We start from the raw sequence: 23,971 nt of genomic DNA, 5'->3' as shown, positions 1-23,971 counted from the left end.
ACGTTTATCACCTAACAGTAGATTATTATACACAGTTCTCTATAATTATAGGGGGTATTCCCATTTCCAAAATCCTATCCCATTATTAAGTAGATGTAATAATAATATTTGCAAATACCTCCAATTAGAAATGTATTATAGTTCTTTTGATAAGCTATGTCACTTACCCCATGTGCACAAATACCGTATATACTCGAGTATAAGCCGAGATTTTCAGCCCACTTTTTTTTGGCTGAAAGTCCCCCTCTCGGCTTATACTCGAGTCATACCCAGGGGTCGGCAGGTGAGGGGGAGCGGGGGTTGTCTAATTATACTTTCCTGCTCCTGGGCGGTCCCTGCAGGTCCCTGGCTTCCCGGCGCCGGCAGCTTCCTCCTGTACTGATACTGTAATGAGAGGCAACGGTGACCGCTCACTACAGAAAGAAGCTGCAGCGCCGGGGAAGCAGGGACTGCACAGTGCCAGGAGCAGGTAAGTATAACGGGGAGGGGGAGCGCTGCGCGATACTCACCTGCTCCTGGCACCCCAGCAGGGAAGTTTTTTGCCCTTTTTTATGCACTATTTTTGCACTTTTGTCTGTGCCTTATGGGCCTCACCTGCCTTGGCAATTTTTTCATTATAGACAAATTTTTGGTCTGTTCCCCCTTTCTATTTTTTCTATTTTAGGGTTTAATAGGGACAGTCGACGGGAGCGGGGGCGCCATATGCGCAGGATATTAGGGTGCCAACCCCCGCAGGCAGGTAGGGCGTATCTGTAGGTACAGTTTAGTTTTTTTCTGGTGTAAGGCCTTATATGTGCAATATAATAAACGAGTGTTCAACTATACACTTGTTGCACAGCCTTTGAATTGCACAATAGATGTATCTTTAACCCCTTACCGGCATCGGACGTACTATACCGTCCGATGCCGGCTCCCCTGCTTTGATGCAGGGCTCCGCGGTGAGCCCGCACCAAAGCCGGGACATGTCAGCTGTTTTGAACAGCTGACATGTGCCCGTAATAGGCGCGGGCAGAATCGCGATCTGCCCGCACCTATTAACTAGTTAAATGCCGCTGTCAAACGCAGACAGCGGCATTTAACTACCGCTTCCGGCCGGGCGGCCGGAAATGACGTCATCGCCGACCCCCGTCACATGTCCGGGGGTCGGCGATGCGTCTCCATTGTAGCCATAGAGGTCCTTGAGACCTCTATGGTTACTGATTGCCCGTCGCTGTGAGCGCCACCCTGTGGTCGGCGCTCACAGCACACGTGCAATTCTGCTACATAGCAGCGATCAGCAGATCGCTGCTATGTAGCAGAGCCGATCGTGCTGTCCCTGCTTCTAGCCTCCCATGGAGGCTATTGAAGCATGGCAAAAGTTAAAAAAAAAAGTTTAAAAAAATGTGAAAAAAATAAAAAAAACATAAAAGTTTAAATCACCCCCCTTTCGCCCCAATCAAAATAAATCAATAAAAAAAATATCAAATCTACGCATATTTGGTATCGCCGCGCTCAGAATTGCCCGATCTATCAAATTAAAAAAAGTATTAACCTGATCGCTAAACAGCGTAGCGGGAAAAAAACTCGAAACGCCAGAATTACGTTTTTTTGGTCGCCGCGACATTGCATTAAAATGCAATAACGGGCGATCAAAAGAACGTATCTGCACCGAAATGCTATCATTAAAAACGTCATCTCGGCACGCAAAAAATAAGCCCTCAACCGACCCCAGATCACGAAAAATGGAGACGCTACGAGTATCGGAAAATGGCGCAATTTTTTTTTTTTTTTTTTTTAGCAAAGTTTGGAATTTTTTTTCACCACTTAGATAAAAAATAACCTAGTCATGTTTGGTGTCTATGAACTCGTAATGACCTGGAGAATCATAGTGGCAGGTCATTTTTAGCATTTAGTGAACCTAGCAAAAAAGCCAAACAAAAAACCAATGTGGGATTGCACTTTTTTTGCAATTTCACCGCACTTGGAATTTTTTTCCCGTTTTCTAGTACACGACATGCTAAAACCAATGATGTCGTTCAAAAGTACAACTCGTCCCGCAAAAAATAAGCCCTCACGTGGCCAAATTGACGGAAAAATAAAAAAGTTATGGCTCTGGGAAGGAGGGGAGCGAAAAACGAACACGGAAAAACGAAAAATCCCCTGGTCATGAAGGGGTTAATATACGTGCAATATTATCTTTTTTTTTTTTTTCCTCTTAGTCCTAGTGTTATTTTGTTTGTCTTGTCTGTCTGTATGGTCTGCTGAGTGGTACCCTATTTTCCACACGATAGGACTTATTAGGGTCAGATTGGGCTAGTCTACGTTGAGCGGGGGCGCCATTGCTCAGGTTCTATAGGGTGCCAACCTCCGCTGCAAGGTAGGGTACAGATAGTTGGCCCTATAGGGTTTTTGTGCACTCTGTATCTTTATTAGCAGCCATATGTGTTTTTATAGGTCGTGTATGTTGTATTGTTTTAATATTTGAATTAGTAAATGTTAAGTTTTATTGGTGTCATTTACTGTACCTTAATGATGTCATATGTCGGTGAACTGACATCCCTGTACCGACAATTGCTCTTAAACTAAAGCAGGAAAGGATCCATCTCCGGAAACCCATAAATCTACTGCCCATTATCAGCCACATTGCTAACAGCTGGAGGGCGAGGGGGGAAAGGGAAAAAAGGGGACAATACATGATAAATAAGCATGCATGACTATCTAGTTGCTGCTTTTCCTCTATGTTATCAGCCATTTTCGGCACGGTATGGCCATCTGACGGACAGATGAATAACATTTATAGTGTCTCGGTAAATCAGCCATTCCACGAGGGTGTGGGCGATTTATTGGGATTAGAAAAAAAACAAGGCTGCTTGCTTTCAGACACAGCACCACCCATATGTGTAGGTTGTCCATGGCACTGCTGCTCAGCTCCATCCACTTTACAGGGCTCAGTTGCAATACGAGACACAACCTTTAATCAAGGGTGGCGCTATTTTTGAAACAAAAGCCATGTTTTTATAATCTCAGACAATCTGTCTTGATAGTGAAGAGCCATCTTGACATCTGCAGTCGGAGATTAGTCTGCACAGTCCACTACACATTATACAGTCATTCTCTCCTGCCATAAGCCTATGGCCACCCTTAGGATGGCGTTCTAACCTGCGAAACAAGGGGCTCCTCATATAATAATACAGAATGGTTATTGGCCCCTTCAAGAACAGTAATAAAATCCACTCACCGCTGTCAGCGGCAGCTCATAGAGTCGGCTGCATTGACCGCGACATCACATAAAATCTCCGATTCTGAAAAACACAGAGGAAGTCACATCATAAATATTTACTTCTTCCAAGATCACAAATGGCGAATACGATAGATGGACGATCCATCATGAAGTATCTAAGAAGTCACCAGGATCTGCGACCGTTCCATTCGTCGGCTGATGTCCCTATGGCCACAGTTACATCGGCTATGTCACAGCTTTCCGCGGCCACTGAAAGGCAATTCTCTCTAATACGGTGGCACATCAGGAGAACACAGACAGTTCGGAGTTAATGTGTGCGTTTTCACGCTGCCGCTCACTCCGATTTATTCTGCTCTGCTTTATGTGACCTGGCAGCGATGCGGATAAATCACGGATAATGCTCGGCGCTGCCGCCTGACCCGTGTTTACTGCTCGCTGCAGAGTCTTAATTACAATCCGCAGGAAGCCGACAAGAGCGGCATAATAATAATAACGAGGCGTCAGCGGAGAGAGGACATTAGCGCTAATACAAATGAGCTTCATTACAAATAGGGGAGAGAACTGGAGCGCCCGGGGCCATCGTCTGCACCGCCGCCACGTGGAGTTTAATTAGCGGGAAATCAAATGCTCCATTTCTGCCACCAGCACAACTGTCAGGATGATGAAGGTGTAGGAGGGAGGAAGGTTCGAGGTGGAACACGGCGGACTATCGCTTAAAGAGCGTTTCACGGTAATAGTCGGCTCACCAACTGCTGGCAGAAAATGTCATGTAGGTCCAAAATGTCAAGCGATAAAACGCAGCGATGTCATCTTAATGGCGTATTTATCTTAGTACCTGTTCCATTGCAGTGTCCCCATGACAACCCTTCCAGTCTTGTTATTAACCAATGTATGGATTAAATCATCGTGCCTACCTAGTATGACGGTATTCACATGTGTGGATACTGATGTGGATGGGTATTTTGACCAAAAGAAGATCACCATGAAAAGTCTGAATTGCTACGGGGGGGTCTAAAATTGTTGATGATGAAGGGACTCTATCTCTGCGAAATGACTGACCAAGGTCAGAGAGCAAAGCTCAGGAAGTGATGTCATGGGGGCACGGATAAAGAAGATCCGGACACAGATCGAATAATTTTGGGGTTCCCAGCTACAAAATAGTCTAGCCTGCAGTATCAGAGCCAATGTGGAACGTGCTGAAGAAAAAGACGACTGCTCTAAATCCCACCACATTGGCAGGAGAACAAGATAATTCCTGGAAAGGTGTTAAGGCCCCCATACATATACATTAGACTAATGTCGGCTGATCCCACCGATATCGACAGGTTCGGATGAGGATCTTCTGTGTATGGGGGTATCGACTGACTGATGGTCGGGAAAGATGTTGATCGGACATGTTCGATTTCGGCCTGCCAATCCCATTGTTCTCCAGGAAATAAGCCACCTTACCGAAGCATTTCTAAAACACAGGAGCGCTCGGTCGCGCAAGGGCTCGGTGTATGGTGGAGTCAGCTGAGATGGCTGAGCGAGCGCTACTGTGTATGGGAGTGTTGGCTAAAACTATTGTCGAAGCTTCGTTCTCTCGACAGCCATCCAATGTGAATTGGCGGCTTTAGGGTCCACAAGAGGAGAATCATACTACCGATCACTGGTCTGGAGGAGGATCCGTTCCGATGGTGATAAGCGGCTTTGCCCTCCTCCTTCTTGAGACGCTGATCTTCCAGTTTTTACCTAGTTCTGTAAAGATTCACGGGAGACTTAAGAGAAATGTAAAATCACGTCTCTAATTGGTCTGTAAGATGACACAGACAACAGGAGCAACGGCGCCTCGGGATGAATAAGGCTCCAACCCGTTACCTGGCCATGTACAGTGCCACCGGGCTCTACCATCATGGGGCTACATGGCGACATCTGCATTCTGGCCAACTGAACGACCAAGAACATTTGTGCAACTTACTGTCACATGACTATTTTATTGTGTCGTATGCAACTTGCAACCAGCGACAGCAAAAGCGTGTGATTGTGTTGCAAGCTGCAACGTGACAACATGGAAAATAACTACATCGAATGTTGCAATACATTGCTCAACAATGTAGCCCCAGATTACAGGAGGCAAACTAGGTCGATATTAACCTCATCATCCCTGCCGCTAGGTGCTCACAATATAACATCCCATTCACACTTACAATATATCAACTTCCATCATCCCAGAGTCAAGGGGGGAGAACAATCCAACCTGCATTATATCACTCTCGTCATTGGCAATCTGTCCTCTCCCAATGTATCATTATCACTCCTGTCATTGGCAATCTGTCCTCTCCCAATGTATCACTCCCGTCATTGGCAATCTGTCCTCTCCCAATGTATCACTCCCATTATTCCAGCCACTAAGGCTATGTGCACACGTTGCAGAATTGCCGTGGAAATTTCCGCGACAATTCTGCAACTCCCTTCCGCGGGAAATACACATGCGGAATTGGCATGCGTATTCCCGCAAAACACTAGCGTTTTGCAAGCGTTTTTAGCTTGTTGAATGCTAGCGTTTTCCAAGCGATCTGTAGCATCACCTGGAAAACGGATTGACAGGTTGGTCACACTTGTCAAACATAGTGCTTGACAAGTTTGACCAACTTTTTACTATTGATGCTGCCTATGCAGCATCAATAGTAAAAAGATATAATGTTAAAAATAATAAAAAAATAAAAATAAAAAATCGTGATATTCTCACCTTCCGGCGGCCCCCGCAGCCTTCCCGCTCTTCACGATGCGGCAGCATCCCGTTCCCAGTAATGCCTTGTGGCAATAACCCCAGAAGACGTAGCATCATGCGACACCGCTACGTCATCACAGGTCATTGTCGCAAGGCATTACTGGGAACGGGAGCATCGTGAGGGGCGGGAAGGCTGAGGGGGCCGCCGGAAGGTAAGAATATCACAATTTTTTATTTTAATTCTTTTTTTTTTTTTTTTTTTTTTTACAGGTATATGGTTCATAGGGCCCGAAGGAGAGTCTCCTCTCCTCCACCCTGGGTACCAACCGCACATGATCCACTTACTTCCCGCATGGTAGGCATGGCCCCATGCGGGAAGTAAGCGGATCAATGCATTCCTATGTGTGCAGAATCGCTGCGATTCCGCACAAAGAATGAACATGCTGCGTTTTTTTTTCGGAATGCGACTCTACCGCGGAAAAAAAATGCAGCACGTACACAAAAAATGCGGAATGCATTAAAAATGATGGGATGCTTATGCAAGCATTTTTTTTAGCGGAAAACGACCGGAAAAAACACTAAAAAAAAGGCTAAAAATCTTGAACGTGTGCACATAGCCTAAGAGTCCAGCCTACAGTCATGGCCAAACGTATTGACACCCCTGCAATTCTGTCAGATAATACTCATTTTCTTCCTGAAAATGATTGCAAACACAAATTATTTGGTATTATTATCTTCATTTAATTTGTCTTAAATGAAAAAACACAAAAAGAATTGTCCTAAAGCCAAATTGGATATAATTCCGCACCAAACATAAAAAAGGGGGTGGACAAAAGTATTGGCACTGTTCGAAAAATCATGTGATGCTTCTCTAATTTGTGTAATTAACAGCACCTGTAACTTACCTGTGGCACCTAACAGGTGTTGGCAATAACTAAATCACACTTGCAGCCAGTTGACATGGAATAAAGTTGACTCAACCTCTGTCCTGTGTCCTTGTGTGTACCACATTGAGCATGGAGAAAAGAAAGAAGACCAAAGAACTGTCTGAGGACTTGGGAAACCAAATTGTGAGGAAGCATGAGCAATCTCAAGGCTACAAGTCCATCTCCAAAGACCTGAATGTTGCTGTGTCTACCGTGCGCAGTGTCATCAAGAAGTTTAAAGCCCATGGCACTGTGGCTAACCTCCCTAGATGAGGACGGAAAAGAAAAATTGACAAGAGATTTCAGCACAAGATCGTGCGGATGTTGGATAAAGAACCTAGACTAACATCCAAACAAGTTCAAGCTGCCCTGCAGTCCGAAGGTAGAACAGTGTCAACCCGTACTATCCGTCGGCGTCTGAATGAAAAGAGACTGTATGGTAGGAGACCCAGGAAGACCCCACTTCTTACCCAGAGACATAAAAAAGCCAGGCTGGAGTTTGCCAAAACTTACCTGAAAAAGCCTAAAACATTTTGGAAGAATGTTCTCTGGTCAGATGAGACAAAAGTAGAGCTTTTTGGGCAAAGGCATCAACATAGAGTTTACAGGAGAAAAAAAAGAGGCATTCAAAGAAAAGAACACGGTCCCTACAGTCAAACATGGCGGAGGTTCCCTGATGTTTTGGGGTTGCTTTGCTGCCTCTGGCACTGGACTGTTTGACCGTGTGCATGGCATTATGAAGTCTGAAGACTACCAACAAATTTTGCAGCATAATGTAGGGCCCAGTGTGAGAAAGCCGGGTCTCCCTCAGAGGTCATGGGTCTTCCAGCAGGACAATGACCCAAAACACACTTCAAAAAGCACTAGAAAATGGTTTGAGAGAAAGCACTGGAGACTTCTAAGGTGGCCAGCAATGAGTCCAGACCTGAATCCCATAGAACACCTGTGGAGAGATCTAAAAATGGCAGTTTGGAGAAGGCACCCTTCAAATATCAGGGACCTGGAGCAGTTTGCCAAAGAAGAATGGTCTAAAATTCCAGCAGAGCATTGTAACAAACTCATTGATGGTTACCGGAAGCGGTTGGTCGCAGTTATTTTGGCTAAAGGTTGTGCAACCAAGTATTAGGCTGAGGGTGCCAATACTTTTGTCTGGCCCATTTTTGGAGTTTTTTGTGAAATTATCAATGTTTTGCTTTTTGCTTCATTCTCTTTTGTGTTTTTTCATTTAAGACAAATTAACTGAAGATAATAATACCAAAGAATTTGTGTTTGCAATCATTTTCAGAAAGAAAATGAGTATTATCTGACAGAATTGCAGGGGTGTCACTACTTTTGGCCATGACTGTAATTGGCAACATTGAGATTACGTTCCAAGCCCATCAGCTGTATCAACAAGACTAGGTCCACCATAAGGGATATCTTTTTTGTCAATTTACGGGCAAATTGAGCTTTTGACGACGCCAATGTACCAATAATTTGGAGGAATTTGCGCCATTCTGAATGTAAAGAAAAGAGAAGGTCCAGTCCTGGCTCTGACGATGGGAGAAGATTACAAGCTCCTGGGTATCACACTCCTGTACCGAACCAGGAATGCAGGGATGCACATCCCCCCTCCGGATGCCGCTGCCAAGTATTCAGCAAAAGGCTGCGGCCCCACAAATGATCTCATCCCATTTTGTCTCTTTTGACAAATTAGACCCCTTTCTTCATCCAGAAAATGTCTTTACAGACTCTTTATAACACAGAGGAGCCGACCGTGCGCACAGATGCTTCCGCCGAGCAGCTGCAAATCTACGGGGAGAGTCTGGCTGAGCATGTCATTACAGGGTTAATGAAGATATGCCCACTGATTGCGCCATTGAAATGTAAATGGCGGCATAGAGGATAATTCAGGAGCAGACAATAGACCTGGACTTTACCCCCCAACAAATGACAAGGAGTAAAGTCAACCTCTCAGGACCAGGACACCCACAGGGGGTGAAATGTAATGTTCACACATTGAGAGTCTTATATAGATTTTCACATCAACATCAAGAGACGTCAAATCCAATCAATCACTAATCCTCCTTATTTTCACAAAGTTCACACGGAGCATCCAGCATAATTTCCAACAAGTAGATGAACCTACTCCTTGTATGAGAAAATTGCATATTTGAAGCAGACACCTGTGCACGTGCGACAACCTCGAATACGAATGCAGTCCTGTAATAGGATTTCACCCTTGTTTACTACAGACTCAATAAATGCAGAGTTCAAACCTCCAAAGACAAACATCAGCACATTAAAAAAATGCCCCTGCCGGAAGCATCATAGTTTGAATTTCCATGGACGAGCAGCCTTACATCACCAAGCACAATGAAAAGCATCAGATGGAGTGGTATAATGCCGCTGGCACTGACTCTGCAGCAGTAGAAGTGTTTTATGCAGTGATGGATCACACTTGTCTATCTGGCATCTGATGGACAAGTTTGGTTTTGGTAACAGCCAGGAGATCGTTACATGCCTGACGGCATTATGTCGGCTGTAAAGTTTGGAGGAGGACGGATAAGGCTATGAACTGTTTTTCAGGGGGTCGGCCTCAAACCCTTATTTCCAGTGAAGGGAAATCTTAATGCTTCAGCACAAAACATTTTGGACAATTGTACTGTACACTACCAACCTTGTGGGTACAGTTTCAGAAGGGGTGAGGGGTGGGAGAGACACTTTTGTGTTTTCCATGACTGTTCTCCAGTGCACAAAGTAAGGTCCATAAAGCCATGGTTAGCGGAGTTTGTTGTTGAAGAACATGGACAACCTCACAGAGCCCTGGACCTCAACCCCATCTGACACCTCTGGGATTAACTAAAGCAGAGATTGAAAGCCCTGCAATGTCATCCAACATCACTATCTAACTTCACAAATGGGGGTTCTGGAATAATAGGCAAAAATTGGAATAGACACCCTCCAAAATCTTGTAGAAAACCTTCCCATAAGATTAGATGGCGTTTTAGCTTAAATGAAGGGACCGACTCCATATAAATGCCAACAGATGTAGAATGTATATAAAGAAGCTACTGTAGGTATAACGTGGAGGAGTCTCATTCCTTTTACACGTGTAGGTGTAACTACGAGGAGTCTCATTCCTTTTGCACGTGTAGGTGTAATGACGAGGAGGCCTCACTCCTTTTGCGCATGTAGGTGTAACTACGAGGAGTCTCATTCCTTTTACACGTGTAGGTGTAACTACGAGGAGTCTCATTCCTTTTGCACGTGTAGGTGTAATGACGAGGAGGCCTCACTCCTTTTGCGCATGTAGGTGTAACTACGAGGAGTCTCATTCCTTTTACACGTGTAGGTGTAACTACGAGGAGTCTCATTCCTTTTGCGCATGTAGGTGTAACGACGAGGAATCTCATTCCTTTTTGCACATGTAGGTGTAATGACGAGGAGGTCTCACTCCTTTTGCACATGTAGGTGTAATGACGAGGAGGCCTCACTCCTTTTGCGCATGTAGGTGTAACGACGAGGAATCTCATTCCTTTTTGCACATGTAGGTGTAATGACGAGGAGGTCTCACTCCTTTTGCACATGTAGGTGTAATGACGAGGAGGCCTCACTCCTTTTGCTTGTGTAGGTTTATCAACGAGGAGTCTCATACAGTTTTGCACATGTAGGTGTAATGACGAGGAGTCTCATTCCTTTTGCACATGTAGGTGTAACAACGAGGAGGCCTCACTCCTTTTGCACATGCATCGTGGAGGCGTCTCATTCCTTTTGCAAGTGTAGGTGTAATGACGAGGAGGCCTCACTCCTTTTGCTCGTGTAGGTGTAACGACAAGGAGTCTCATTCATTTTTGCACATGTAGGTGTAATGACGAGTCTCATTCCTTTTGCACATGTAGGTGTGACGAGGAGGCCTCATTCCTTTTGCACGTGCAACGTGGAGGCGTCTCATTCCTTTTACACGTGTAGGTGTAACTACGAGGAGTCTCATTCCTTTTGCACGTGTAGGTGTAATGACGAGGAGGCCTCATTCCTTTTGCACGTGCAGGTGTAATGATGAGGTGGTCTCATTCCTTTTGCACATGTAGGTGTAATGACGAGGAGGCCTCACTCCTTTTGCTTGTGTAGGTTTATCAACGAGGAGTCTCATTCAGTTTTGCAAATGTAGGTGTAATGACAAGGAGTCTCATTCCTTTTGCACATGTAGGTGTAACAACGAGGAGACATCACTCCTTTTGCACGTGCATCGTGGAGGCGTCTCATTCCTTTTGCACATGTAGGTGTAATGACGAGGAGTTCTCATTCCTTTTTGCACATGTAGGTGTAGTGATGAGGAAGTCTTGTTCCTTTTGTTCACATCGTGTGTATAATCATTTTGAATATATCTAGTTGCCAAAGTCCAAGAGGGTAGAAAATCTGGCTAACTGCGGCCATATTGTTACCGAACTTTCCCAGAAATAGATATTGTAACTATAGCAGATATGTTGCAGGAGGTGGGAGTTATATACTGCTCTATTCTGAAGACTCATCATAAGAGGTTATATGCTGCAGGGAAAGGAACAGAAATTGGGAGATTTGTATATTTTTCCTCTTTCCTGCAGATTTAATGGATTTATATATTTTTTTCCCTTTCTGTAGACTTGATATAGGAGTAAAGATGCTGCAGACTGGGAAATTTATGTAGTCATTTCTTTCTTTTGGAGGCTTGTGATAAGATGCGATGTGCTGCAGTGAGCCGAGCGGCTGTGTCCCAGAGTGTGAAATTACTGGCTGAGGGGAGATTTCACAGCGGCTTAATCACAGAGAGGAGGTGTCACAGTGGGGAAAGATGGACACAAATCCCTTGCCCTGGCACAGCAGCAATGACAAGAGTCTCAAGTGTTTCACCAAGTGGAGAAGGAGGAATAATCCTCCCCACAATCTCCAGACACGAGATCAGCGTCGCAAGATAAACCAGAGTTTACAGCGGACCAGAGCGACAGCGGAAAAGACCATTTATAACGCTATAGTGGGTTATATTATGTTGGTATCACGTCTATTGCCTCCATTTCACAAACTGGAAAAGCTAAATTACAGGGACTTGTAATAGTACAGGTAGGAAAGATCAGGTTATAGCTCTACCTGAAGGATACAGCGGCTGATAATGATGCAGGGCATATGCGTCAGTAAAAGAGGTAGCAAGTCAATTCACAGGATTCCGGTCCAGGTCAATGGTATCTGGTCGCTAGATGGGAGGCCTGCAAATCACATCTTTTGGCATTGCTTCTGATTAGCTGGGGCTGGCGCAATGTCATCTGTGTATCATGTGGCAAAGAAGACATCAAACCAGCCCAGACAAATCAAATACCGCACCGGAGACCCCAGAAAGTAAGATTTGCATGCTTTCCATCTAGCATCCAGTTGCTACTGTTCTGGACCAGAGTCCCAAGAATCGATCCACTCATTTCTAGTCAGAATCTAAAGATGAGGGAAAGATATTCTATAATCTGATCCTCACACTCCCAACTCCAACACTTTTTTTCGTACTGCGCCATTTCTTTAGAATGTACCAACGCAGGCAATCAAGTTAAATTCCCAGTTTTAAGCGTGGCCTAAAAGCATTCAGTCACACACCGCACACTCGGTAGCACTTCGTATCAGGGCGTATACAGATGCTGGCTGGTGACCAGCTCATGCAACTTTACTTTAATACCCTAAAAAAAAAAAAAGCCCCAGAAGAAGCCGAAAAGGTGAAACTCAAGTCGGGCTGCGGAGTTTTCGAAGATATGCTGTTTTATCTATGCCATTTTAGCACAAACAAGTAACTATATACTTATGGATCGAGAGTTGATAATGTGATGTTAAAAAGAGTGACCATTTCAATTTTTACTTCATAAACTGGTAATACACGTGAACATAAGAAACTTTGCAATATATCTTATCACAGAAATCTACTTCTTTCTCCCCTAGGACTGATTTTTAATTCTCAAAATTCTCAGTTCACAGGTAACATCTGTATTCAGTGAATAAAATTCTAAAATTCCATATAGAGTGAAAGAAGTGGGAAGAGCTCTGCCTCTAGATCCTCCCTCCCCTCTAGTTAGCACTTTATGAGCACCAACTGTTATCTACTATATTAGCAACTAGCTGAAGAGCCCGGCGTTGCCTGGGCATAGTAAATATCTATGGTTAGTTATAGCACCTCACTTCTCTTATTTTCCCATCACGCCTCTCATTTTCCCAATCACATCTTTCATTTTCTCCCTCACACCTCTCATTTCCCCCCTCACTCCTCTTATTCCCCCCCTAACACTTGTCATTTCGACCTCACATCTGTCATTTTCCGATCACTCCACTATTTTCCCTCACCTCATTTTGCACTCACACCTTTTCATTTTCACCTCACACCTCTCATTTTCACCTCAGTATATACATGTTTGTCATCTCCCCTTTATATAGTATACACCTGTATGTCATCTCCTGTATATAACTGTATGTCATCTCCCCTGTAAATAGTATATACCTACTGTATGTCATCTCCTCCTCTATATACCTGTAGTGTCATCTCTTTTATATAGTACTAGATGGTGGCCCGATTCTAACGCATCGGGTATTCTAGAATATGCATGTCCACGTCGTATATTGCACAACCCACGTCGTATATTGCACAGCCCACGTAGTATAGTGCACAGCCCACGTAGTATAGTGCACAGCCCACGTAGTATAGTGCACAGCCCACGTAGTATAGTGCACAGCCCACGTAGTATAGTGCACAGCCCACGTAGTATAGTGCACAGCCCACGTAGTATAGTGCACAGCCCACGTAGTATAGTGCACAGCCCACGTAGTATAGTGCCCAGTCACGTAGTACAGTGGGGCAAAAAAGTATTTAGTCAGTCAGCAATAGTGCAAGTTCCACCACTTAAAAAGATGAGAGGCGTCTGTAATTTACATCATAGGTAGACCTCAACTAAGGGAGACAAACTGAGAAAAAAAAATCCAGAAAATCACATTGTCTGTTTTTTTAACAATTTATTTGCATATTATGGTGGAAAATAAGTATTTGGTCAGAAACAAAATTTCATCTCAATACTTTGTAATATATCCTTTGTTGGCAATGACAGAGGTCAAACGTTTTCTGTAAGTCTTCACAAGGTTGCCACACACTGTTGTTGGTATGTTGGCCCATTCCTCCATGCAGATCTCCTCTAGAGCAGTGATGTTTTTGGCTTTTCGCTTGGCAACACGGACTTTCAACTCCCTCCAAAGGTTTTCTATAAGGTTGAGATCTGGAGACTGGCTAGGCCACTCCAGGACCTTGAAATGCTTCTTACGAAGCCACTCCTTCGTTGCCCTGGCGGTGTGCTTTGGATCATTGTCATGTTGAAAGACCCAGCCACGTTTCATCTTCAATGCCCTTGCTGATGTTAGGAGGTTTGCACTCAAAATCTCACGATACATGGCCCCATTCATTCTTTCATGTACCCGGATCAGTCGTCCTGGCCCCTTTGCAGAGAAACAGCCCCAAAGCATGATGTTTCCACCACCATGCTTTACAGTAGGTATGGTGTTTGATGGATGCAATTCAGTATTCTTTTTCCTCCAAACACGACAAGTTGTGTTTCTACCAAACAGTTCCAGTTTGGTTTCATCAGACCATAGGACATTCTCCCAAAACTCCTCTGGATCATCCAAATGCTCTCTAGCAAACTTCAGACAGGCCCGGACATGTACTGGCTTAAGCAGTAGGACACGTCTGGCACTGCAGGATCTGAGTCCATGGTGGCGTAGTGTGTTACTTATGGTAGGCCTTGTTACATTGGTCCCAGCTCTCTGCAGTTCATTCACTAGGTCCCCCCGCGTGGTTCTGGGATTTTTGCTCACCGTTCTTGTGATCATTCTGACCCCACGGGGTGGGATTTTGCGTGGAGCCCCAGATCGAGGGAGATTATCAGTGGTCTTGTATGTCTTCCATTTTCTAATTATTGCTCCCACTGTTGATTTCTTCACTCCAAGCTGGTTGGCTATTGCAGATTCAGTCTTCCCAGCCTGGTGCAGGGCTACAATCTTGTTTCTGGTGTCCTTTGACAGCTCTTTGGTCTTCACCATAGTGGAGTTTGGAGTCAGACTGTTTGAGGGTGTGCACAGGTGTCTTTTTATACTGATAACAAGTTTAAACAGGTGCCATTACTACAAGTAATGAGTGGAGGAAAGAGGAGACTCTTAAAGAAGAAGTTACAGGTCTGTGAGAGCCAGAAATCTTGATTGTTTGTTTCTGACCAAATACTTATTTTCCACCATAATATGCAAATAAATTGTTAAAAAAACAGACAATGTGATTTTCTGGATTTTTTTTTCTCAGTTTGTCTCCCATAGTTGAGGTCTACCTATGATGTAAATTATAGACATCTCTCATCTTTTTAAGTGGTGGAATTTGCACTATTGCTGACTGACTAAATACTTTTTTGCCCCACTGTATATTGCCCAGCCACGTAGTATATTGCCCAGCCACGTAGTATATTGTCCAGTGACCTATCAATCAACACACTGACAGCTCAGCACGCCCCTGAACCAAACTGGACGACTGAGCTGTCAATCAAAGTACTGACAACAATAGCACACCCCTGTACCAGACTGGGTGGCTGGACTGACAGTAACCGCATTGTAGACACACTGAGGAGTGAAACCGTGACCGTACATTTATTTCTGTCTGAATTGTAAAGTGCTGCAGTATACGCAAGCGCTATATAAAATACGATTATCATCATTATTAGAATATAATAATGCGGGCAGATATATTAGGCTGTATAATAATGGATAGCTACTCCAGGTTATAATAATGCACAGCAGATAGGTCAGGTTATAATACAGCATGTTGTAATAGATGGCATATGGCAAGTTGTAGGTTGTAATTATATGGGACATATACAGAATATATTAATATGGGGGCAGATACACATGTGAACCCTCACCAGTGCTCATCTTCCATTCACCATCATGCCTAATAACACACTGGTCAGTTCTGATTTTTTACCTCCATTATGGGCACTCATCTTTTCGTCATTTTACTTATTTGTTGGGGGTGTTGAATTCCTACTCCGCATCTCCCTGGTCAATTCCAAAGCACAATTCTAATGATAATGAGAGAAGTGACTCCAATCACATGGTGAATATAAGAGATGATGGGGGATGGGAAGTATCAAATACGTATCTGTGACTATCAATACAACATCCTGTGCAGCCCCCCATGGGTCCCCGAAGGGTGACAGTCACTGCCATTGTTTTCAGCCTCTGCGACAGACGACCCCTCAGCTTTGTTTCTGGAAGACCTCTAGGTGGGGGTTTGATGGAGACCACCCAACTCTGTCCAAAGCCAACAGACCCTGACAAGACAATCCGGATTTCGCAGCAGGACGCAGCAAGCACCCCGACGGTCCTCGCAGCTCATTCTGGAACTAATCCTCTTAGATATAAAGCCTTCCTGCCGAGATTAGCTGCTGCCTCTAAGAGTCACCCCAAGCGCTGTTCTACAGACCTGAGGTTATCCAAATGGCCGTGAACCCTAAAGTATCACCACAAGTGATCGTATTGTTCACAGTGAACCATGGAGATAAGTGTCCAGGCAGAACAGAGTACCTATAAGTATATATGTGGTTACAGGAGCTCGGCCCCGGAGAACAGTCTGCAGCTTTTTAAGAAACTAATCTTAACCCAATTTGCTCTTACAACTGAGGGTCGTGTGTATTCCCATAATTTACGATGTATACTGGGTGTGTTCTTTGAGAAAACCACCACTAAGAGAAGACCCCTTCAAATGCAATTTTGGGTGGTGGTTGCCATTTTTCTGAACTGTATATCATTCTGCAGGGAGAGATCTTCATAATGGGGAAGAATTCAAAAGTTTTGTTTTAGAAATCTTCACCCTCCTCCGAAGACTGTTTAGTTATATGGTCCTTGAGGGTGAAGCTCCATGGCTCTGCAGTCGGTGTCACACATTCTGTTGAGTTCCAGAAGGCACCAATAATTAAGTATCAAGTCTTTATCAGTTTGCCCTAAAATTTCGGAAAACCCTTTCTGGCAGAGGGTCTTACATTTGCTGTCTCTGCTCTGTCTTTTCCCGGTGGAGACGCGGGGACATTAAGCATTCAGTGCGTCGCTTTTCCCTGTTTTTCCTCTTTTCAAAGCGCAAGGATCAACAGTGACAAAAAAAATCATTCATGGAGATGGTTAGAAGGCATCAAGAGGCGGGTGAGGGGCTCATTCCCATTCTGTGCCGCGCTCTGCCTCTTTCCTCACATAATAATGGGGGCCAAGGTTGTTTGGGGGGTGCTCTCAGCACCTTTTCCCAGGACACCGGGACACAAAGGCTGAACCCAAGGGTTAAACGGGTCATTAGCGGGAAAACAATGGAGTCCACTGCGCATTTAATTAAATCCCAATTTTACCAAAAAGCGAGAACAAAAACGAGCAGCCGGTTCTCACAGCAGGAAAACAAGACTTTTACTAGAGCAAGGATGTATCCGGGAGACGAAGGCAATGGCGGTGGCCAAGAAGCCACTCTGCGACTTGTTACCCCAACAGGAGGGGGGCAGCAGATATAACAAACAGAAGGGCAGGGCCAGGAGGCGCAAAAGAGCAAATTAACCACAAGCATAGGAACCAGTGTTCAGCCTCCAGAGTGCAGCATCGTGGGGCTCTGGATGCCGCATGCAGTTTTCACATTCATCGCTCTAAACACAGCAACGACACAAAACTACTCCAAATCTTCAATGTATCCATGCAGGTGTAATGAATCAGCCTTGAATCCGGGGAAATGTTTGTTCCTTTGCCATTACTTTTTCTGAGGCAGAAGACAACTGTAGACATTAAAAAGAAACTAACTTGTGCAAGCAAGACTAGATCAGGACACTGTCTTCACCTACAGAAACTACAGAGTTCCCAATGAGATGGAATTAAAATACAAAACATCTTTAGAAAGTTGTAGCTCTTTATACGATGACTGAAGGCGTAGTGCTTTCTTATATAACCTCCTTAAAGGAAAATCATACTGTTTTCTGGCCCATCTCCTACTGGATAATGTGCCGTCATCTGACACGTAATCAGTCCTTGTCAGAGTCTACCACGAACAAGTGTTATGATTGATAAGGACGCGTACACAGGCGACCATCAATATCTAAATGAAAGCCATGCATGAGCCATTCAGATGGAATAAATTTGAGAGGTAGAGCATGTAACAGATGTATGTTGTATGTGACCAACAAATGTAGGAAAAGGTGAATTGGATTGTTACAGACAAATGGGCACCAACGTGGAGGTCCAATAAAAACAAAACAAAAAAATTTTTGATGTAAAAACTTATTTAATTACTACTTTGGAATAACAAACGGAGTTTAAATCTTCTAAATGGTGGTCAAGCTTTTTTTTTTTTTCGGCAGAAGACGGACAGTCCCTTTAAAACACTTTCAATGAGACCTGATGTGTATGGTGGCTTCTAGAATCTCCCCCACAGATGAAAATCTGGGAAGTGAAAAATCAGACAGCTGAATTCAACCCCCGATCCTTTTATTTTCACAAGAATCTCTCTCCTCTACCCCTTCGTCACTGAAAATATTCTCGGGAGAGCCCTCCGCTCATACGAGGAAGTCGGTAGAGATCTGTTCAATGAACGTTCATCTGACAACCATCTCAAGGGTATGTAGAAGACAAAATTAGAGCGCTCTATGGTGAAGAAACCAAGAAAAGTAGATGGAATCTGCTCACCTGGTGGAATTGTTCCGGTCAGGAACAAGTCTGGTGATAGTAGGGAAGGTGGTATTCCTGGTCTAGACTGCTGCTCCACCAATTGATGCCTACAAAACAGCTCATTAAAACAAATGTGAGGAAAAAACTAAGAAAATATTGCGATGGGCGCTGCCACAATTAAGACAAGGATAAGAAGGTATAGAAAAACAATGAATATTAATTAAAAGACAAACGCGTTTCAAAATCGATCTGATTTCTTCCTCAGGCTACTATTTAAAGAATTATATAATAAATTATAAAAGGAAGCCGAGATCCAAGGAAATTGCGTGTCCAACCTACTTACTGTATCAAAACCTGGACATACAATAAACATACGAATAGTTAAATAATCATAATACAAATAAAAAAGGAATAGAGGATCATATATACAATCTCTGTATGAAAAAGTACCGGTGAGTAAATTTTGAAAGAAAAAAAAAATCCCCACAAAAATTGGGGAATTTGTTTTTTTTTTTCTTAATTTTATATTCTTCTCTAAATAGCCCGAGGAAGAAATCAGATCGATTTTAAATCGCTTTGCCATCTTAATAAATGTTAAGGCCATGTTCACACAGTGCGTTTTTTACCGCGGAACCGCGGCGGTTTTGCCGCTGCGGTTCCGCAGCTGTTTTCCATGCAGGGTACAGTACACTGTACCCTATGGAAAACAGGACACACTGTGCACATGGTCCGGAAATTGTAAAAAAAAAGACGCGCTGAATAGCTCCCGGAAAAAAGAAGGAGCATGTCAATTCTTTTTCCGGAGCCGCAGCGGTTCTGCACCCATAGACCTCCATTGTGAGGTCCAAACCGCAGTAAAACCCGCAGATCAAAAATATATCTGCGGGTTTTACTGCGGTTTGATGTGCAGAACCGCTGCAGCAGGAAGTGCGGGGAGCGGGCGGAAGTGCGTGGGCGGAGTGTGGCTGCCCCCCCCGTGTTCCGATCCCGCCCCCCCGTGCTCCGATGGCCCCCCCCCAGTGCTCCGATGCCCCCCCCAGTGCTCTGATGCCCCCCCCCCGTGCCCTAATCTCCCCCCCTTATACTCACCCGGCGTCCCGGTGTCCGTCCGGCCGTCTTCTCCCTGGGCGCCGCCATCTTGCAAAATGGCGGGCGCATGCGCAGTGCGCCCGCCGAATCTGCCGGCCGGCAGATTCGCTCCAAAGTGCATTTTGATCACTGAGATATAACCTATCTCAGTGATCAAAATAAAAAAATAGTAAATGACACCCCCCCCCCCCCTTTGTCACCCCCATAGGTAGGGACAATAAAAAAAATAAAGAATTTTTTTTTTTTTTTTTTCACTAAGGTTAGAATAGGGGTAGGGGTAGGGTTAGGGGTAGGGTTAGGGGTAGGGTTAGGGTTAGGGGTAGGGTTAGGGGTAGGGTTAGGGGTAGGGTTAGGGTTAGGGGTAGGGTTAGGGGTAGGGTTAGGGGTAGGGGTAGGGTTAGGGGTAGGGTTAGGGGTAGGGTTAGGGGTAGGGGTAGGGTTAGGGGTAGGGTTAAGGGTAGGGTTAGGGTTAGGGGTAGGGGTAGGGGTAGGGGTAGGGTTAGGGGTAGGGTTAGGGTATTTTCAGCCATTTTAACCCTAAAAAAATTCCTAGAAAACACACAGACTCTGGCTAGAAAACTGCATCAAAAAAACGCATCAAAAAACGCATCAAAAAACGCATCAAAAACGGACCAAAAAAGGACCAAAAAAAGGACCTGCGTTTTCTGCCAAGAGCTGCAGTTTTTTAAAAAACAGTCAGGAAAAAAAAAGGATGGAAATCCTGAACGTGTGAACATACCCTAATTGTTTTTCTACACCTTCTCATCCTTGTCTTCATTGTGACAGCGCCCACCACAATGTTTTTTTTTTTTCTTATTTTTTTATTTGCATCTCAAAATAGAAATAGTACAGGCCATGTTTGATGTGGTAAAAATCGATAAATATCTTATGGACTCTGTGGTCCCTGCTCCCTTAAAACCACATTCTCCTTCGGACTGGTTGGAAAAGACAGAGAGAATATCATAAAGGGTCATATAGTCCAGAGGTAACTCCCCATGTCTGGTGCCTCCACAGATAAGAGATGGCACAGGTGACCATAATGGCAATTTTTAGAGGTGACACTCAGGATCCCATACAGTTTGAACAACATCACGATGTGGGGTTACGCCGGCCTGATCTTGCCATTCTGCAGAACGATATGGGGGGTCCAGACAGTACTGTAAATTAGATGTGCTCAGCCCCTGCTACCTCCCAGCAGAGTCGTCGTTCATTTGTTGGAATTCGTTCTCTACAGAGGTAACACAAAGTAAGTATGGCTGACTTCAGGACAGGTGCATAGTCCCAGATGAGCCGTCGATTTTCTTTCATGATGCCGTGAGCTGCAGTAATGGGTGCACGCCTCAGGGTTAATACTTCTGCTCCTTTTTGCAGGGACTTCAGCAGCCGCCATTAGTAGAAGGAGTTCAAAGTGGAGCATAAAGTGCGAGTCGACCCAGATTCTAAGAGCTGAAGAATTCTGTGAACTCGAGGTGAACCGGAGGCCTCAGTGTGGATCCTCTGCTCACCCACATCCCAAACAACAAGAGTTGGCAGGATGGCAAAGTGACGTCATCTGATGAATGTATCGGAGCACAATTTTGAGATATTTGATCCTAAATATCTGCTAGGAGGATGAGCCCAGCGATGCACAACAGGTACGAAAGCTGATCAGACACTGATGACCTTTATCCGTATCACCAGTCATCAACAGAAAATCTGGATATAATACTGATAGGATTCAGATGCGAGATGAACCTCCAGAAGACATACTTTTCCCACATGTTCCTCCCCGGCACTGGTCGCCGCCTCCTTCCATGATTTCTCACTGCGACAACATGAAAACCACAAATATTTCCAAAATTCCAGCAGAAGTCGCTCCGCCCCGGACACTATATGAATTTCAGCTGCCCAGATGTCTGTCCCGGGAACAAGGTAAAAACAAAGAAAAAGTCCGGCAAACTCAAATAGCACAGCAGTCACCTCAACTCCATGAACGGTTAAAAATTGGGCAATAATAAACATACAATGTATGGACAAAACTATTGGGACACCTAAAGTGGCTTTTAGGACTTCCCATTGTAAATTCACAGCCATTAATGTGGAGTTGGTCCAACCTTTGCAGCTATGACAACTTCCATTGTTCTGGGAAGGTCTTACACAAGGTTTTGGAGGTGTCTGGGAATTATTGCCCATTCATCTAGTAGAGCATTTCTGAGGTCAGACAATGATGTTGAGGAGAGCCCAAGCTTACCATCTTAGTTCTAGTTAATCGGTTCATCACAAAGGTGTCGGATGGGTTAAGGTCAGTGCTCTGTGCGGATTTTATTCCACACCAAACCCAACCAGGTCTTTATGGACCTTGTACACAGTACAGTCATTGGGAACAGAAAAAGGCCTTCCCCAAACTGTTCCCACAAAGGTGGAAGCTACCCTGCAAATCTGTCTGGTAACAAAATGATACATCATTACAGGAAAACACTGGTGGTGATGGCTCCAGGCAAAGGAAATTGGACTGTATGACAGATGGGACAGAGGACAGCGCCGACTCAGCTGTCAATCACACGATGAGCCGGAGCACTGTGTTGTCATTCTCTAGAGAGTCTGTCCCGATAACTCATAGGAAAATCTCGCCAGGTTGTTCAAAAAAGGGAGACGCAGAGGACCTGGGGACGACAACCCACAGCAGTGACAGAGCTACAATGGCAGGTGGTGTCAAGTGATGGGATCTCTGCAGCAGCGTGTGAACATGGAGAGATGCAAGGTCAGCATGGGCTGCGGCATCAAGTGGGTTATGGTCACGTGCAGCATTTTTTTGCGCCATTTTTTCCCCACAGCCGAAATCTGTTCTCTTGACAACAAAAACTCTGTTCAAAATGCAGGGGTTTTTTTTTTGGTGTGGATTACATGTGTGATGTATCCACAATACATGTTTATTAAAGCTAGTTTTATTCACCAAAAATGCTGCAAAAACCTGTTTGTTGCATTTTTGCACATTCTCATTGCTTTCTAAGAGTGAAAAAAAAACACTGCATGTGAACATAGCCTTATTACTTGTCTAAAGGTGCCATCACACATAACGATATCGTTAACGATATCGTTGCTTTTTGTGACGTAGCAACGATATCATTAACCCCTTCCCGACCCATGACGCCACGTAGGCGTCATGAAAGTCGGTGCCAATCCGACCCATGACGCCTATGTGGCGTCATGGAAAGATCGCGTCCCTGCAGATCGGGTGAAAGGGTTAACTCCCATTTCACCCGATCTGCAGGGACAGGGGGAGTGGTAGTATAGCCCAGGGGGGGTGGCTTCACCCCCCCGTGGCTACGATCGCTCTGATTGGCTGTTGAAAGTGAAACTGCCAATCAGAGCGATTTGTAATATTTCACCTATTATAACTGGTGAAATATTACAATCCAGCCATGGCCGATGCTGCAATATCATCGGCCGTGGCTGGAAACACTAATGTGCCCCCACCCCACCCATCGCCCCCCCAGCCCCCCGATCTGTCCGGTACACTGCTCCGGCTCCCCTCCGTCCTGTGTGCCGCTCCCCCCGTGCTCTTGTCCGCTCCCCCCGTGCTCCAATCACCCTCCCCGTGCTCCAATCACCCCCCCGCACTCCGATCCACCCCCCCGTGCTCCGTTCCACCCCCCGTGCTCCGTTCCACCCCCCCATGCTCCGTTCCACCCCCCGTGCTCCGCTCCACCCCTCCCGCGCTCCGATCCACCCCCCCATGCTCCGATCCCCCCCGGTGCTCCCCCCCACCCCATCATACTTACCGATCCTGCTGGGGTCCGTCCGTCTTCTCCCTGGGCGCTGCCATCTTCCAAAATGGCGGGCGCATGCGCAGTGCACCCGCCGAATCTGCCGGCCGGCAGATTCGTTCAAAAGTGCATTTTGATCACTGAGATATAATCTATCTCAGTGATCAAAATAAAAAAAATAATAAATGACCCCCCCCCCCCCCTTTGTCACCCCCATAGGTAGGGACAATAAAAAAATAAAGATTTTTTTTTTCCACTAATGTTAGAATAGGGTTAGGGGTAGGGTTAGGGGTAGGGTTAGGGGTAGGGCTAGGGTTAGGGCTAGGGTTAGGGGTAGGGTTAGGGTTACGGCTAGGGTTAGAGCTAGGGTTAGGGTTTCAGTATGTGCACACGTATTCTGTTCCTCTGTGGATTTATGGCGGATTTACCGCGTTTTTCTGCACATTTCACTGCGGTTTTACAACTGCGATTTTCTATTGGAGCAGTTGTAAAACCGCTGCGGAATCCGCACAAAGAAGTGACATGCTGCGGAATGTAAACCGTTGCGTTTCCGTGCAGTTTTTCCGCAGCATGTGTA

General features: G+C 45.0%; 1 protein-coding gene across 5 annotated transcripts in view; it reads right to left on the bottom strand.

Moving 5' to 3' along the window:
* The window catches only part of SULF2 (sulfatase 2), a 110,149-nt gene that overhangs the window by 68,744 nt on the left and 17,434 nt on the right, over positions 1–23,971 (bottom strand). For 3 of the 5 annotated variants that reach the window (XM_069750830.1, XM_069750836.1, XM_069750831.1), the window contains exon 2: positions 3,218–3,281. The exons of the other annotated variants lie outside the window; for them this stretch is intronic. The gene's annotated coding sequence lies outside the window, so the exon portion shown is untranslated. The remainder of the gene's footprint in view (positions 1–3,217; positions 3,282–23,971) is intronic. 5 annotated transcript variants of the gene reach the window in all.

This window comes from Ranitomeya imitator, chromosome 2, assembly GCF_032444005.1.
Source record: "Ranitomeya imitator isolate aRanImi1 chromosome 2, aRanImi1.pri, whole genome shotgun sequence".
Classification (NCBI taxonomy): Eukaryota; Metazoa; Chordata; class Amphibia; order Anura; family Dendrobatidae; genus Ranitomeya; species Ranitomeya imitator.
Note: the sequence above shows the minus strand (reverse complement) of the source record. Positions and strands in the feature narration are given on the sequence as shown.